Source organism: Narcine bancroftii, chromosome 1 (assembly GCF_036971445.1).
Source record: "Narcine bancroftii isolate sNarBan1 chromosome 1, sNarBan1.hap1, whole genome shotgun sequence".
In the NCBI taxonomy this organism is placed as follows: domain Eukaryota; kingdom Metazoa; phylum Chordata; class Chondrichthyes; order Torpediniformes; family Narcinidae; genus Narcine; species Narcine bancroftii.
Window position 1 is genome coordinate 164,929,430 of NC_091469.1, and position 17,847 is coordinate 164,947,276.

General features: G+C 41.3%; 1 protein-coding gene across 2 annotated transcripts in view; it reads right to left on the reverse strand.

The window, feature by feature from the left end:
• nup155 (nucleoporin 155) overlaps window positions 1-17,847 on the reverse strand; it is a 177,913-nt gene that overhangs the window by 76,394 nt on the left and 83,672 nt on the right. The gene's annotated exons all lie outside the window — the stretch shown is intronic.

Consider the following 17,847-nt stretch of genomic DNA (forward strand, 5'->3'; position numbering starts at 1 on the left):
TCCAGCTGATATAACCCTACCCCAGTATCAGAAAATTGTAGCTGAAATAAAACACACATGAATAAGACCGTGGGAAAATAGGGGCACAATTTAATTAAACAACTGAATTAAAGTAGATTTTAAAAGATCATAGCAGAGAACACTGTTAACTAACTTATGGAAAGAGTGCAGAATGAGAACAGGAATTGGTCAGATTGACCACAAATAGTCCACATCCTGTTCATCAAATTGAACATTAAAGGTATGGAGTAAAAAATCCTCAATTACTTCAAGCAGATCGATGGTTGATGGCAAGATACCATTTTTACACGTGCGTTTCATTGCCAGTGCGATGTTCCTACGCTCGTATGTGTTTTATTCCCACAACCACTTTCCCACTATTGCTATAAAGTACGTGTGTGTGTGTATTATCCCCATTACAATTTTCCCACACCTGTCTTTTGTAAATAAAATTATTCATTTTAAAACTGCGTTCAGAGTCCTTGCTTTTGAGACCCATTGAATTGGTTTTCTCACTCCTAAAACCTACACATACACACACACACACCCACCCACCTACCTGGAGAGTGAGGGGCTGGAGAGTGGGGAACATACTGGAGAGTGAGGGGCTGGGGGTGGGAAGGTACTGGAGAGTGAGGGGCTGGGGGTGGGAACATACTGGAGAGTGAGGGGCTGGGGTGGGAACATACTGGAGAGAGAGGGGCTGGGGGTGGGAAGGTACTGGAGAGTGAGGGGCTGGGAGTGGGAATATACTGGAGAGTGAGGGTCTGGGTGTGGGAATGTACTGGAGAGTGAGGGGCTGGGGTGGGAACATACTGGAGAGTGAGAGGCTGCAGTGAAATGTGGGTTAATCTAAATTGTGTTTCCTTAAAGAACAAAGCATTCACTGCCTGCGAGTGTGTAAAACATCACTCAGGATGGCTCCGCTGGAGGTTTGGCTCTCTTTAGCTCTGCGATAGCAGGTACTTAAAGTGCACACATACACGGGATTTTATGGTCCAGTGGGAATGGCCCTCCTGATATTTCAACATGGGTCACTTACATGCCTATTTAGTGGGTTGCCAATGTGAAAAGGCTGACAGATAAGGTAGTCAGCCAGCACCTTTTTTCCAGCGGTGGAGTAACTAACACCAGAGAACGTCTGTACAAGGTGAAGGTAGGAAGGTTTTGAACATAGAACACTGCAGGCCCTTTATGTTGTGCTGACCTATATATTCCTACCACACAAAAACTAACATTTTCCTATCTCATAACCCTGTCTAAGAGTGTCTTAAATGCAGGCATGTGAGTAAGGCAAAAATAAAAGAGGAAACGAACAAAGCGCCTGTGTGAGGCATACAGCGGGAATCAAGGGGGCGCCGTGCCCCTTGTGTGGGGTGGGGGGGCGCTGGCCCACATTTGGCAAATTTTTGAAAATTAACACAAACTTATCAGTTTTAAGCCATTAAAAAATTAGTAATTTTGAACAAAATCAATTGTTTTGTTTTTTTTACAGTGAGCACAGTATATCAGACAGATACTATCATCTGTAACCAGACTCCAAGCCCCTTCCACAGCACCTGCTTGACCTATGCTCATTCCATTGTGTCTGGTTCTCTGGACCCCAAGCAGTACTTGCCTAGAACTAGCACCCAGCATGCCAAGAAGTGGCCTTGCCCAATGTGCATCCAATCCCCAAGTCGTGACCAAGGGTGGAATGCTGCTGGAGTTCACCAGAGCTGCTCTGGCACATCTGTAAAACCCTCAAGGAAAAATGAACCAGTGGGGAATTTAACAGTGGCCGGATATTAAATACAGGGGATTTTATGGAAGCCGGTGTTAGGGTGGGGGATGGGGAGAGGAGTTACGGTGAGATTGTGGGATTTTAACGTTGTCTAATAGACCGTGTTAGTACAAGGACAGTAAGTCCAGACAGACAGGTGGGAGGGACTGCGAGTAAAAATATACAACAGGGTGAAAAAAATTGAGAGCGACACCGTCCAAATCTGCTCCGGCCCCGTAAATATGAAATTCAGGAAGACTTTTATAATATAAACATGTCTTGTGTCACATTCGGCCCAAAGGCTCCTTTCCTTCCCTTAGCCCGACATCCATTGTTTCACTGAGCGACAGAAAAAATTACTGTAGGTTCTGCTTATTTCTATATAATGATGAGCAGCATCGCTGGGCAAGCACGTGGTAGTTTCATTGGGTATTTATTTCAGTGAATTACAATTCTCATCTCCTCATCAACCTGCTAGATTCTGGTGCGCCCTCTCCCCAAGATCGTGTTATATGGTGATCTCTCCACTGGCCACCGTGACAGAGGTGCACCAAAGAAGAGGTACAAGGACTGCCTAAAGAAATCTGTTGGTGCCTGCCACATTGACCACCGCCAGTGGGCTGATATCGCCTCAAACCGTGCATCTTGGCGCCTCACAGTTCGGCGGGCAGCAACCTCCTTTGAAGAAGACCGCAGAGCCCACCTCACTGACAAAAGACAAAGGAGGAAAAACCCAACACCCAACCCCAACCCAAAAATTTTCACTTGCAACCGTGTCTGCCTGTCCCGCATCGGACTTGTCAGCCACAAACGAGCCTGCAGCTGACGTGGACATTACCCCTCCATAAATCTTCGACCGCGAAGCCAAGCCAAAGAAAGAAGAACCCGTCATTGATTAACTTGGTCTTGAAAACCAAAGAGGTCGCGATAAAAGGATTGCAATTTGTGTTTCAGTTGCATCATAACCTTTTGTTTACTTTCTCCGCCCCCATCCAAATGGGCCGAAGTTCAGCCGAGCAAGCCCCCTTTCCAAGTAGCACTCATTTCTCTCTGGACCACCAACCATGTCACTGGGCTGTTTGACAGGCATCGTGATCCAAGCCTGCCCACTCAGCCCAGCACCGTTAAGTTGCTGTGAATTCCTAGTCTGGCTGTTTCTGGGGAAGGTGGAGGAAAGAGGCATCCTTGTCTCAGGTAGGCCATGGTTGGGAACACACAAATTTGTCCCTGAGACTGTGTACACAAGGAATAAACACTGTGGGTCTTCGACAAGGGGTGGAAATATCAGGCTTTTAAAAAATGAGTTTCAGCGGGAACACAACTTCCGTGATGGAATGCAGGTCGCCCACACTTCTTTGGCTTGGCTTCGCGGACGAAGATTTATGGAGGGGGTAAATGTCCACGTCAGCTGCAGGCTCGTTTGTGGCTGACAAGTCCGATGCGGGACAGGCAGACACGGTTGCAGCGGAAAATTGGTTGGCTGGGGTTGGGTGTTGGGTTTTTCCTCCTTTGTCTTTTGTCAGTGAGGTGGGCTCTGCAGTCTTCTTCAAAGGAGATTGCTGCCCGCCGAACTGTGAGGCACCAAGATGCACGGTTTGAGGCGATATCAGCCCACTGGCGGTGGTCAATGTGGCAGGCACCAAGAGATTTCTTTTTTTTTTTTTTTTTTTTTTAAACTTTTTTATTTTTCACACCATAAATCACAATAGCCATGATATACACTTTTTCTTTTCCACACATTTACAGTGACTTTTTCTCCCTCCCCCCTCCCTCCTCCCAAGCCACCCCCCCATCCCCCCCCCTCTCATCCATTTTAGTTATACAATCTAGGTTGCATTAATTCAGTTAGACAATGTTGTCATTCAACAAAAATACACCAGAAATTCTACTGAGTCCATTCTTTTCTTCTCTTCTCCTTCCATCAACTTAGGTAATGTTTGTTCCCGGTAGGTTTTCGCTATTGTATTTAATGTAAGGCTCCCATACTTGTTCGAATATTTCAATATTATTTCTTAAACTATATGTTATTTTTTCTAATGGAATACATTTATTCATTTCTATATACCATTGTTGTATTTTCAAATTATCTTCCAATTTCCAGGTTGACATAATACATTTTTTTGCTACAGCTAGGGCTATCTTAACAAATCTTTTTTGTGCATCCTCCAAGTCAATTCCAAATTCTTTATTTTTTATGTTACTTAGGAGAAAGATCTCTGGATTCTTTGGTATATTGTTTTCTGTTATTTTATTTAATATCTGATTGAGATCATCCCAAAATTTTTCTACCCTCTCACATGTCCAGATTGCATGAATTGTTGTTCCCCTTTCTTTTTTACATCGAAAACATCTATCAGATACTGTTGGGTCCCATTTATTTAACTTTTGCGGTGTAATGTATAGTCTGTGTAACCAATTATATTGTATCATACGCAGCCTCGTATTTATTGTATTTCTCATCGTTCCAGAGCATAACTTCTCCCATGTTTCCTTTTTTATCTTTATATTTAAATCTTGTTCCCATTTTTGTTTAGTTTTACCATTTGTTTCCTCATTTTCCTTTTCTTGCAGTTTAATATACATATTTTTTATAAATCTTTTGATTAACATTGTATCTGTAATCACATATTCAAGGTTACTTCCCTCTGGTAAACTCAAGTTGCTTCCTAATTTATCTTTCAAGTAGGATCTCAGTTGGTAATATGCCAGCGCTGTATCTCCCGTTATATTGTACTTATCTCTCATTTGTTCAAAGGATAAGAATCTACTTCCTGAAAAACAATTTTCTATTCTTTTAATCCCTTTTTTTTCCCATTTTCTAAAGGCAAGGTTGTCTATTGTAAAAGGGAGTAGCTTATTTTGCGTCAATATTAGTTTTGGTATTTGGTAATTTATTTTATTTCTTTCTACATGAATCTTCTTCCATATATTGAGGAGATGGTGTAATACTGGAGAAGTTCTATGTTGTACCAATTTTTCGTCCCATTTATATAATATGTGTTCAGGTATCTTTTCCCCTATTTTATCTAATTCTAGTCTCGTCCAGTCTGGTTTTTCCCTTGTTTGATAAAAATCTGATAGGTACCTTAATTGTGCGGCTCTATAATAATTTTTGAAGTTTGGCAATTGTAAGCCTCCTTGTTTATACCATTCTGTTAATTTGTCTAGTGCTATCCTCGGTTTCCCCCCTCTCCATAAAAATCTCCTTATTATTTTCTTTAACTCTTTGAAGAATTTTTCTGTCAGTTGTATTGGCAATGCCTGAAATAAGTATAGTATCCTTGGAAAAATTTTCATTTTAATACAGTTTATCCTTCCTATCAGTGTTAGTGGTAGCTCTTTCCAATGCTCTAAATCGTCCTGTAATTTTTTCATTAGTGGATTGTAATTGAGTTTATATAATTGGCCTAGATTTTTGTTTATTTGCACACCTAGGTATCTTATTGCCTGCGTTTGCCATCTGAATGGGGATTCCTCCTTAAATTTTGAGAAATCCGCGTTATTCATAGGCATTGCTTCACTTTTATTTACGTTTATCTTGTATCCCGACACTTCTCCATATTCCTTCAATTTCTTATATAGTTCTTTTATTGATCGTTCTGGTTCTGTTAAGTACACTATCACATCATCTGCAAACAGACTGATTTTATATTCCCTGTCTTTTATTTTTATTCCTTTTATATTATTATCTCTTCTTATCGATTCTGCTAGTGGTTCTATAGCTAGCGCAAACAATAATGGTGATAGTGGGCATCCCTGCCGCGTTGACCTGCTTAAGTTAAATTGCTTTGATACATGTCCATTTACTGTCACTTTCGCTAACGGTCCCTTATATAATGCTTTAATCCAATTAATATACTTCTCCGGTAAACTGAATTTTTGCAATACTTTGAACAAGTAATTCCATTCTACTCTGTCGAAGGCCTTCTCTGCGTCTAAAGCAACTGCTACTGCCGGTGCTTTATTTCCTTCTACTGCATGAATTAAGTTAATAAATTTACAAATATTGTCTGTTGTGCGTCTTTTTTTGATAAATCCAGTTTGGTCTAAATTTACCATTTTCGGTACCTGTTCTGCTAATCTGTTCGCTAATAGTTTAGCTATTATCTTATAATCTGTGTTTAGCAAAGATATTGGTCTATATGACGCTGGTGAGAGTGGATCTTTCCCTTGTTTTAGTATCACTGTAATTATTGCTGTTTTACATGAATCTGGTAAGTTTTGTGTCTCATCAATCTGGTTGATTACATCCAGGAGGGGCGGTATTATTAGGTCTTTAAATGTTTTGTAGAATTCTATTGGGAGTCCATCCTCTCCTGGTGTCTTATTATTTGGTAAATTTTTTATTATCTCTTGTATTTCTACTGTTCCAAATGGTTCTGTTAATTTATTTTGTTCCTCTATTTGTAGTTTTGGTAGTTCAATTTTAGTCAAAAATTCTTCTATTTTCCCTTCTTTCCCTTCGTTTTCGGTTCGGTATAATTGTTCATAGAATTCTCTGAAGTTTTCCTTAATTTCTTTTGGATTATATGTAATTTGTTTGTCTTTTTTCCTTGTTGCCAAGACCATTTTCTTAGTTTGCTCTGTCTTAAGCTGCCATGCTAGGATTTTGTGTGTTTTTTCCCCTAGTTCATAATATTTCTGTTTTGTCTTCATTATATTCTTCTCCACCTTATATGTTTGTAATGTTTCATATTTTATTTTTTTATCCGCCAATTCTCTTCTTTTGGTTGTATCTTCCTTTATTGCTAATTTTTTTTCTATGTTTATTATTTCCCTTTCCAACTGCTCTGTTTCCTGATTATAGTCCTTCTTCATCTTGGTTGCATAACTTATTATTTGCCCTCTAATGAATGCTTTCATTGCGTCCCATAGTATAAACTTATCTTCCACTGATTCCGTATTTACTTCAAAGTACATTTTTAATTGTTTTTCAATAAATTCTCTAAAATCCTGTCTTTTAAGTAGCATGGGGTTTAATCTCCATCTATACATTCTTGGAGGGATGTCTTCTAGCTCTATTGCCAATAACAGGGGTGAGTGGTCCGATAATAGTCTAGCTTTATATTCCGTTTTCCTAACTCTCCCTTGTATGTGGGCTGATAACAGGAATAGGTCTATCCTTGAGTATGTTTTATGTCTAGTCGAGTAGTATGAGTATTCCTTTTCTTTTGGGTTTTGTTTCCTCCATATGTCCACAAGTTTCATTTCTTGCATTGATTTAATTATAAATTTGGTTACTTTGTTCTTCCTGTTAATTTTTTTCCCCGTTTTATCCATATTTGGATCCAAATTCAGATTGAAATCCCCTCCTATTAGTATGTTCCCTTGCGTATTAGCTACCTTCAAAAAGATATCTTGCATAAACTTTTGATCTTCTTCGTTAGGTGAATATATATTAAGTAGATTCCAAAGCTCTGAATATATCTGACATTTTATCATAACATATCTCCCTGCTGGATCTATTATTTCCTCTTCTATTTTAAATGGCACATTTTTGCTAATTAATATAGCCACTCCTCTTGCTTTTGAATTATACGATGCTGCTGTTACATGTCCTACCCAATCTCTCTTTAATTTCTTGTGCTCCAATTCAGTTAAATGTGTTTCTTGGACAAATGCTATATCTATTTTTTCCTTTTTCAGTAAATTTAGTAGTTTCTTCCTTTTAATTTGGTTATGTATTCCATTAATATTTAGAGTCATATAGTTCAGCGTAGCCATTTTATATTTTGTTTATCTTCTCTTTCCGTTTTTCCATCATTACCTTTCCTCCTTTTCCATTTCTGTTTTCTTATTTTCAACTCTTTACCAGACAACATTCCTACAACATCCAACATTTTCCTTATTCTCCTATTTCTATCTTCTTTATCCCCAATCTCTCCTTCCCCTCCTGAGTTGCCCTTTATCCCTTGTCGGACAACCACATCTCCCCTCTCCATTTGGATTTGCGAATCCACTCGCAAGCGTCAACTGATTTTGCAGTGACCGCTCTTTTCCCCCCACCCAGCCCCCCCCAGAAAAGATTTCGTTTTTTATATGTCACAAAGGTCACTCTTTTAGTTCCCTCCTTAATCTCTCTATTCTATTACCTTCCCTTATTAATTCTTGTCTATACTTTCTATGTTTTCCTCTAATTACAGATACTTTCACATATGCCCATTGTCTCTATTCACTCTTATACCTCTTTACCCGCATACATATCAATCGTGGTCATTTTTACCCTCCTTACCCGTCTTCATCCCTCAGTCTATTTTTGTCTTTACCCACATACATATCAATCGTGATAATTTTTGCTCTCATTACCCGTCTTCATCCCTCAGTCTATTTTTGTAATTGTTCTGCAAATTTTCGTGCTTCTTCTGGATCCGAGAATAGTCTGTTTTGTTGTCCTGGAATAAATATTTTCAATACCGCAGGATGCTTCAGTGTAAATTTATATCCTTTCTTCCATAAAATCGCTTTTGCTGCATTGAACTCTTTTCTCTTCTTTAGGAGTTCAAAGCTTATATCTGGATAGATGAAGATTTTTTGCCCTTTATACTCCAGTGGTTTGTTGCCCTCTCTTACTTTTTCCATTGTCTTCTCCAGTACCTTTTCTCTTGTAGTATATCTTAGGAATTTTACTACAATAGATCTTGGTTTTTGTTGTGGTTGTGGTTTAGGGGCCAATGCTCTATGTGCCCTTTCTATTTCCATTTCTTGCTGTAGTTCTGGACATCCTAGGGCCTTAGGGATCCATTCTTTTATAAACTCCCTCATATTCTTGCCTTCTACATCTTCCTTAAGGCCCACTATCTTTATGTTATTTCTTCTGTTATAATTTTCCATTATATCTATTTTTTGGGCTAGTAATTCTTGTGTCTCTTTAGTTTTTTTATTAGATTCCTCCAATTTCTTTTTTAAGTCTTCTACCTCCATTTCTGCTGCTATTGCCCGTTCTTCCATCTTGTCCATTTTTTTCCCCATTTCTGTTAAGGTCATATCCATTTTATTTATTTTCTTTTCTGTGTTGTTTATTCTTCTTCTTAAATCATTGAATTCCTGTGTTTGCCATTCTTTAAATGACTCCATGTATCCTCTAACAAGAGCAAGTACCTCCTTTGCCTTGCCTATCTTTTCTTCTTCTATTTCCCTGTACTCTTCCTCTTCCTCTTCTTCTTCCTCTAGGTTGACCATCTGTTGTTTCTTTGCTGCCCTTTCCTCCTCTTCTTTCTTGTTTCTATTGTCTTCTGTGGTCTCTTCTTGCTGCAGGTGTTCTGCAGCTGTCGTTGCCGGCTGTGGAGATCGACTCCCCAGCTGGTCCCCCCTCCCGTCGGTGTGTTTTTTTGTATGCGCATCGCGCATGCGCGAGGAGTCGCGCATGCGCGGTTGCGCACTTTTACTCGGCTCTGTGAGCCATTGTTGTAGTTCTCTTTCTACCGACCTGAGGTAGTGGGGTCTTCTCTCCGCAGCGGGCCTCTTCGGACAGGTAAGGCCTTCACCTTTTTCCTCCGTTGTCTTCTCTTCCTCTCTTCTTTCCGTTGATTTTGATTTTTCTCCTTTTGTCTCCATCTTCTTTCCACCTTTATATTCACTTTTCTTTAACTTGTATTTCTGTGCCTTTGTATTTTCTCTTGTTTTTCCCGACTTTTCTGGAGAGGGCTGGAGTTCACCGTCCGGCCACTACTCCATCACGTGACTCCCACCAAGAGATTTCTTTAGGCAGTCCTTGTACCTCTTCTTTGGTGCACCTCTGACACGATGGCCAGTGGAGAGCTCGCCATATAACACGATCTTGGGGAGGCGATGGTCCTCCATTCTGGAGACGTGACCTACCCAGCGCAGTTGGATCTTCAACAGCGTGGATTTGATGCTGTTGGCCTCAGCCATCTCGAGTACTTCGATGTTAGGGATGAAGTCGCTCCAATGAATGTTGAGGATGGAGCGGAGACAACGCTGGTGGAAGCGTTCTAGGAGACGTAGGTGATGCCGGTAGACGACCCATGATTCGGAGCCGAACAGGAGTGTGGGTATGACAACGGCTCTGTATACGCTTATCTTTGTGAGGTTTTTCAGTTGGTTGTTTTTCCAGACTCTTTTGTGTAGTCTTCCAAAGGCGCTATTTGCCTTGGCGAGTCTGTTGTCTATCTCATTGTCGATCCTTGCATCCGATGAAATGGTGCAGCCGAGATAGGTAAACTGGTTGACCGTTTTGAGTTTTGTGTGCCCAATGGAGATGTGGGGTGGCTGGTAGTCATGGTGGGGAGCTGGCTGATGGAGGACCTCAGTTTTCTTCAGGCTGACTTCCAGGCCAAACATTTTGGCAGTTTCCACAAAACAGGATGTCAAGCGCTGAAGAGCTGGCTCTGAATGGGCAACTAAAGCGGCATCGTCTGCAAAGAGTAATTCACGGACAAGTTGCTCTTGTGTCTTGGTGTGAGCTTGCAGGCGCCTCAGATTGAAGAGACTCCCATCCGTGTGGTACCGGATGTAAACAGCGTCTTCATTGTTGAGGTCTTTCATGGCTTGTTTCAGCATCATGCTGAAGAAGATTGAAAAGAGGGTTGGTGCGAGAACGCAGCCTTGCTTCACGCCATTGCTTCACACCATTGCTTTGAGCCCGGTGCCGTGCTATTGTCTGCTGTTAGTCCGTGTACATAGCAACATCCTCTCGCCTCTACCCACATCTTACTCCCGACAATACTTTCAGTGCCAATCTCACCATTACTGGCAAGCAGGTCCACCCCTCTTGGGGCGAAAAATGTGGAAATAATTTAAAAATGTGGAAAATCAATTTTAAAACATGGAAACCTGGAAAGTTCACGTGCCCATGAATGACCCTAATGTTCCAGTATCCACCACCACCCCTAGCAATGCATTCCGGGCTCCCACAACTCTCTGTAAATAATTTTTCCCCTAATGTCTCCCTGACACTTCCCTCCCTTCACTTTGTACTGATGCCCTCTGGTATTTGCTACTTCCTCCCTGGGGATAAAGGCGCTGACTCTCCACCTATCCATGCCTCTCAGAATCTTGTAGGACTCTATTAAGTGACCTCTCATCCTTCTTCGCTCCAAAAAGTCCTGGCTCTACTAACCTTTCAGGGGTAAATTTTTTTATGCAGAGATGTGAGTGCCTGAAATGCCTTGCCAGGGATGGTGGTGGAGGATGGAACAATAGGGACATCTAAGATACTATTACGAGCCCTGAGGACCCCAAAACCCAGCAATAATAGAAATTCACCAAGACAATGGTTGTTTAACCAAAAATGATTTAATTTTCTTTAAAAATAAAAACAGGATCAAACTTTAACTTATTACTATTAACTTAACTCCCTTCTAATTCTAAGCACATGTGTATGTAATGTACATATGTTCAAGAAAGTTCTTTGTTTCATAGTCCAATCGTTCACTTCTCCAAGTTCACTGCTATCAGTTAATTCTTATACTGTGTACAGGATTTAGCATTTATGAATTTTGACCAGGCTCTGGTGCTTTAAGGTAAATGGTTACTGCTCTGGAAGGTTCTTGTTGGTTTCAGATAGCTATGTGTTGCTCGTTGGTCACACACAAACTGATTTCCTCCAATCAGTCACTTTAGTGTCCTGCCGAAGAAACTTGCCCCATCATGAGTTTTCCAAATGATAACCTCTTCTTCCAGGTCACCACAGAGTTCCTCTTGTTTCCCTTATTCCTGGAGAAACACTCTAGCCAGCCATTTCCACTTATAAGGACTACAAGGGTTTTGAACAGGCTGAACTCAGAACTCACAACCTGTCTTCAAAATGTGGTTTTTCAACAAGCTGCCAGCTTGCCATGTTGCAGCCTTCACTGCTATTGTAGAATTGACTTCTCTAAGAACCAGAACCTTTCCCAAGGCTCCAAACCCAATCCTTGAAAGATCTTTATCAGCACTCAAACACAGACTTTTCCATTTGCACCTGTTTTTTGATCTTCTTTCCCAAAGCAGTTCCATTGTCTCTGTAAAATCACTGGTGCCTGAATGTTTAACTTCAGCAAAGCTCTTGCATTTTAAATGTGATGTGAAGTGTAAGTATCTGTTTGTGAAGTGACCAACACTAACCCCCCCCCCCCCACAATCTCTCTTTTAAAAATGTATATATATATATATACAATATATAACCCATAACAATGCCCTTAGACAGACACATCAATAAAGAAAAATAGGTCACGAGAGAGGGAGGGTTTCAATTTTTTTGGGTAGGCGTTTGTGTGCCGGCAGGACATTGGGGGCCGAAGGGCCTGTACTGTGCAGTAATATTCTCTGTACACGTTCTCAAAGCAACCAGACACAACGAAACACCAGAACCGAGCTCGTTCAGCTTTTTATGCCCATTGTCATCAAATGCAATAACATGTCCGAACCACAAAACATGGCAGCACTGGCCAGCACAGACTAGAGGGGCTGAACAGTCTGCTTCCTGTGCTGTAACGTTCCATGATACAGGCCCTTCAGCTCATCTTGGACATGCCAAACTATTCATTCCAACTAATCCCACCGACCTGCACCTGGACCATAGCCCAAAATACCCCTCCCAATCTTCTCTCAAATGTCATTATCAAATCTGCACCCACATCCTCTGCTAGCAGCTTGTTCCACATTTTCACCACCCCAATATTTGGCTGATACATTTCATCTTTAGCTCATGTCCTTATCTCAGCCAACGTGAATGGAAAAGGCCTGCTTGCATTTACCCTATCTGTACTCTTCAGAACTGCGTACACCTCCATCGACTCTCTCCTCATTCTCTGACGCTCCAGGGAATGAAGTTGCAACCCTTAGCAGAGTTATGTTGAGGACAAGAGGAAGAGAAAACGCTGCCTCCTTGCCCCACCTTTTCATTCGGTGCCTGTCTGTTTTGCTTGTCCCTGACGAAGAGCCCGAACCTGAAATGTTGGTTCCCCTCGACTTCCCATGGATGCTGGGTGGCCAGCTGAGTTTCTCCAGCACGTGTGTGTATTGCACAGGATTTATGTTGATGTTGATCAGACATCGGTGAGGCCCAATATAGAGCATTCTGTGCAGTTTTAGTCAGCTACCTCCAGGAAAGATGTCGATAAAAATGAAAGAGTGTAGAGAAAATTGACAAACATGTTGCCTAGGTGTGAAGAGCTGAGTTAACTGAACATACTGTACAAAGTGAAGGGAGGGACGTTTAGAGGAGACATTGGGGTAAGGTGTTTTAGACATCAGGGGCATCTAAGAGAGTCCTAGACAGACACATGGATGGAAGAAAAATAGAGGTTGGGAGGTATTTTTTTGGTGTATATCAGCCGGCACAACATTGTTGGCTGAAGGGCTTGGACGGTGCTGTACAGTTCTATGTTCTTAGAACAGAACAGCACCGAACAGGCCCTTCAGCCTACGATGCTGTGCAGACCAAAATCAACCAACTTCACAACAATGTAACCCTTTGCAGTTAGGGACCCTCTTGGAAAGAGTGGTCAGAGTATGATCGAGTTTCTCATACAAATGGAGGGTAAAATCATTGGGTCTAAAACCAGTGTATTATACCTAAACAAGGGAACCTACAAGGAGATGAGGGAGGAGTTGGCCAGGGTAGACTGGGAGCGCAGGCTATGTGGAGGGGTGGCAGCGGAACTGTGAAGGACTCTCAAACAGATTTTTCACGGTGCTCAACAGAAGTACGTTCCAGTTAAAATCAAGGACAGGAAGGGTGGGGTCGGCCAGCCTTGGATAACTAAGGAAATCAAGGAAGGCGTCAAAATAAAAGCGCGAGGGTTGAAAATCGCCAAAAGCAGTGGGAAAAATAAAGATTGGGAAAACATAGAAATATGAAGCAAGCAATAAAGAGCATAAAAGTAGAAGACGAGCAAGGATGAGGACCAAATATAAAAGGGTCAGTAAAAGTTTTTATATAAAGCGCAAAAGGCCAAAGTGAAGGTTGGTCCCTTGATGGATGAGATGGGCAACGAGGAAATGGCTGAGGCTTTGTGACGGGTGGAGGACACCCCGAACGTGATGGAGGTGAGGACCTGGATGTAAAGTGGTCATAATGACAAAACCTGAGGGTCTAAAGATAGATAAATCCCCTGGGCTTGATGCATCCAGGGGTCCTGAAAGAAATGGCAGAAGTTATAGTTGAGGCTTTGGTGATTATTTACCAAATTTCTCTGGACTCTGGTCAGGTCCTGGTGGATTGGAAAATGTGAATGTTAAATCACTGTTCAAAAAGGATGTAAGCAAAGCCAGGGAACTATAGGTCAGCGAGTTTAACATCTGTTGTTGGGAAAATGCTTGAAGCTGTCATTAAATAAGAAATAGTGAGGCATCTGGAGTGAAATGGATCCATCAGGCAGATGCAGCAAGGATTCAGCGAAGGCAGGTCTTGTTTGACAAACTTCCTGGAGTCCTTTGAGGTAGAGAGAAGATGGATGTTGTTTACATGGATAAAAGATATACAGAAAAAAAGGATGCATGGAGTTGGAGGCGATGTATTGGAGATTGGTTCACCAATAGAAAGCCGAGAGTTGGGGTGCAGGAATGTTTCTCTGGTTGGCAATCAGTGAGCAGGGGGTCAGTGCTGGACCTGCAACTGTTCATGATGTACATAAACCATCTGGAAGAGGGGACAGAGGGTAGTGTATGTACATTTGCTGATGACATTAAATTGAGTAAAAAAGCAAATTGTGCAGAGGATAGAGAGCTTGCGGAGAGATGTAGTTACGTGAGGTGAGTGGGCCAGGGTCAGGCAGATGGAGGACAATGGTGGCAAATGTGAGGTTATCCACTTTGGAAGGAAAAATGAAAGACCAGAGTATTATTGAAATGGCAAGCAATTACAGAAGCTGCCATCCAGAAGGACTTGGGAATGTTTGTGCTTGAATCGCAAAAGGTTGGTTTGCAGGTGCAGCAGGATGCCAAGAAGGCAAATAGAACGCTGGCCTTTATTGCTAGAGGAATTGAATTTAGGAGCAGGGAAAACAATGTATATGTCAAGAACTAAAGAGGGAAAAGAGAAGGGAAGGAAGGAAGTAAGGGGAAAAAAAAAAGAGAGAGCTTTGTTATGTGTTTATAAAAAAAATGTTTTCTGGAGAGGGCTGGGTAGAGAGGGAATAATCGTCACTGCAAAATTAGTTGACGCTGCGAACAAGATCGCAATCCAAATGAAAAAGGGAGTTGTGGTTGCCCGGCAAGGGATATGGGGGAACTCAGAGAAGGTGGGAACTTTTGAGGTTAAGGTATTAGTGGATGTGGGAACTGTGGGGGTACTTTATGTGTTGTCGTACATTAAGTGTAATGAGAAAACTAAGAGATGAAAATGGGGAAAGGGGGGATGGAGATGGCGAAGAGGTGCATGCAAGATATAAGATGGCCATGTTGAACTATATGACTATAAACATTAATGGAAAACATAACCAAATTAAAAGGAAGAGGCCACTAAATTTATTGAAAAAGGAAAAAATAGATACAGCATTTGTGCAGGAAACACATCTAACTGAAGCGGAACATAACAAACTAAAGAGAGACTGGGTAGGACACGTAACGGCAGCATCATATAATTCAAAAGCTAGAGGTGTAGCCATATTAGTTAACAAAAATGTACCAATCAAAATAGAGGAGGAAATAATAGATCCAGCAGGGAGGTATGTAATGATAAAGTGTCAGATATACTCTGAATTTTAGAATTTGCTCAATATATATGCGCCTAACGAGGAGGATCAAAAGTTTATGCAGGATATTTTTTTGAAGATTGCAGACACACAAGGAAATATATTGATAGGAGGGGATTTTAACCTTAATTTGGACCCAATGTTGGATAAAACTGAACAAAAGACAAGTAATAAGAATAAAGTAGCCAAATTTATGGTTAAATCAATGCAGGAAATGAAACTTATGGATAGATGGAGGAGGCAGCACCCAAGAGAGAAGGAATATTCATATTATTCGAGTAGGCATAAAACATACTCAAGGATTGGTAAGTTTTTGTGATCAGCCCATATTCAAGCGAGAGTTAGGAAAACTGAATATAAAGCTAGATTACTATCAGATCATTCACCCCTGTTATTAGCAGTAGAACTGGAGGACATCCCATCAAGAGCATAGAGATGGAGGTTAAACTCCATGCTACTTAAAAGACAGGAATTTAGGGAGTTTATTGAGCACCAAATTAAAACACATTTTGAAACAAACACAGGATCAGTGAAAGACTAATTAATATTATGGGACGCAATGAAAGCCTTCATTAGAGGGAAGATAATTATGTAACTAAGATGAAAAAAGATTACAGTCGGGAAATAGAGCAGTCGGAAAGGGAGATAGTAAGTACAGAAAAGGAACTAGTAAAAAGGGATGATATAACAAAAAGGAGAGAATTGGTGGACAAAAAAATAAAATACGAAACATTACAAACGTACAAGGTGGAGAAGAACATAATGAAAACAAAGCAAAAATATTACGAACTGGGAGAAAAAACACAAAATATTAGCCTGGCAACTTAAACTGAACAAGCTAAAAGAACAGTATTGGCATCAAGGAAAAAGAACAAACAAATTACATATAATCCAACATAGATTAATGAAAATTTTAAGGAATTTTATGAACAATTATACCAAACTGAGAACGAGGGGAAAGATGATCAAATAGAGGAATTTCTAGCTAAAACTGAACTGCCGAAATTGCAAGAAGATGAACAAAACAAACTAATAAAACCATTTGAAATAGAGGAAATACAGGAGGTATTAAAAAAACTACCGAACAATAAAACGCCAGGAGAGGATAGAATTTTATAAAACATTTAAAGAGTTATTAATTCCTCCTCTCCTGGAAGTAATAAAACCAGGTAGAAGATACACAAAACTTGCCAGATTCATGTAAGACAGCAATAATTACAGTAATACCAAAGACGGGGAAGGATCCACTAACACCAGCATCATATAGACCAATATCTCTACTTAACTCAGACTTTAAGATAATAGCTAAACTATTAGCTAACAGATTGGCTGATTGTGTACCAAAAATAGTAAAACAAGATCAAAGTGGATTTATTAAGAAAAGACGAACAGCGGACAATGTCTGTAAACTTATTAATCTATCTTCTTTCCTTTGAAATTCTTGGTCTTCTTCCTCCTCTTCTTCTATGTCTGTGTTGTCTTCTTCTCTTCCCTGTATCTGTGTATCTTCATCCTTCTCTGATGAGCTGCGTTTGTATCCTTGCTGGGCCTCCTGCTGCAGGTCGACTCGTTGTTGGGGGTCCCGCTGCAGATCGACCTGATGCTGGGCCCCCTGCTGCAGGGCGATCCATTGCTGGGCCTCCTGCTGCAGGTCGTCCCCCTGCCAGTTGCCCTGTTGCCGCTCATCCTCTTCCCGCCTTTCATTCTTTCTCACCACTCTTCTTCTTCCTTGTTTGCTTCCCCCAGCCGAACGCCCCGATACTGGGCGTCTCTCACCTGGCCGCTCCCCAGCTGAGTCCTCTTCCCGCCGGCGTTAACCTTTTCCTTTCCTTGCGCACGCGCAACTCCTCGCACGTGCACAGTTGTGCACCTTTTCTTGGCTCTGAGAGCCATTTTTGAAGTCCGCCGGTCGGGAGGACACCACTCCTCTGGGGACTCACCAAGATACAGAGATCGGCCGCTCCTCTCCATGGTGGCTCTCTGCTCCGACGTGCAGGTAAGGCCTTCTTTCTTCTCCAGTGATTTTCCTTCTTCCCTTTTCTCTGTTATTCTTACTTTCTCTCTTTTGGGTGCCATCTTCTGTCTCTTCTTTGTAACTTTATCTTTCTCTTCCTATATTCTATGTTTATTGACCTTTTTTTTTCAAAAGAGGGCTGGTTCCACTCGACCAGCCACTACTCCATCATGCGACTCCCCCTCTGGTCTCCTTACTTGAGGAAGGATGAACTAGTTTTGGAGGCAGAGCAGAGGAGGTTCACCAAGTTGATTCCAGAGATGAAGGGGTTAACCTACGAGGAGAGATTGAGTCGTCTGGAACTGTACTCGCTGGAATTTATAAGAATGAGAGGGGACCTGATAGAAACACATAAAAATTATGAAAGTCACAGATCAGATAGAGGGATGTAATCTTTATGAAAATTATAAATATTTCTTAGAAAAGACTTTGTG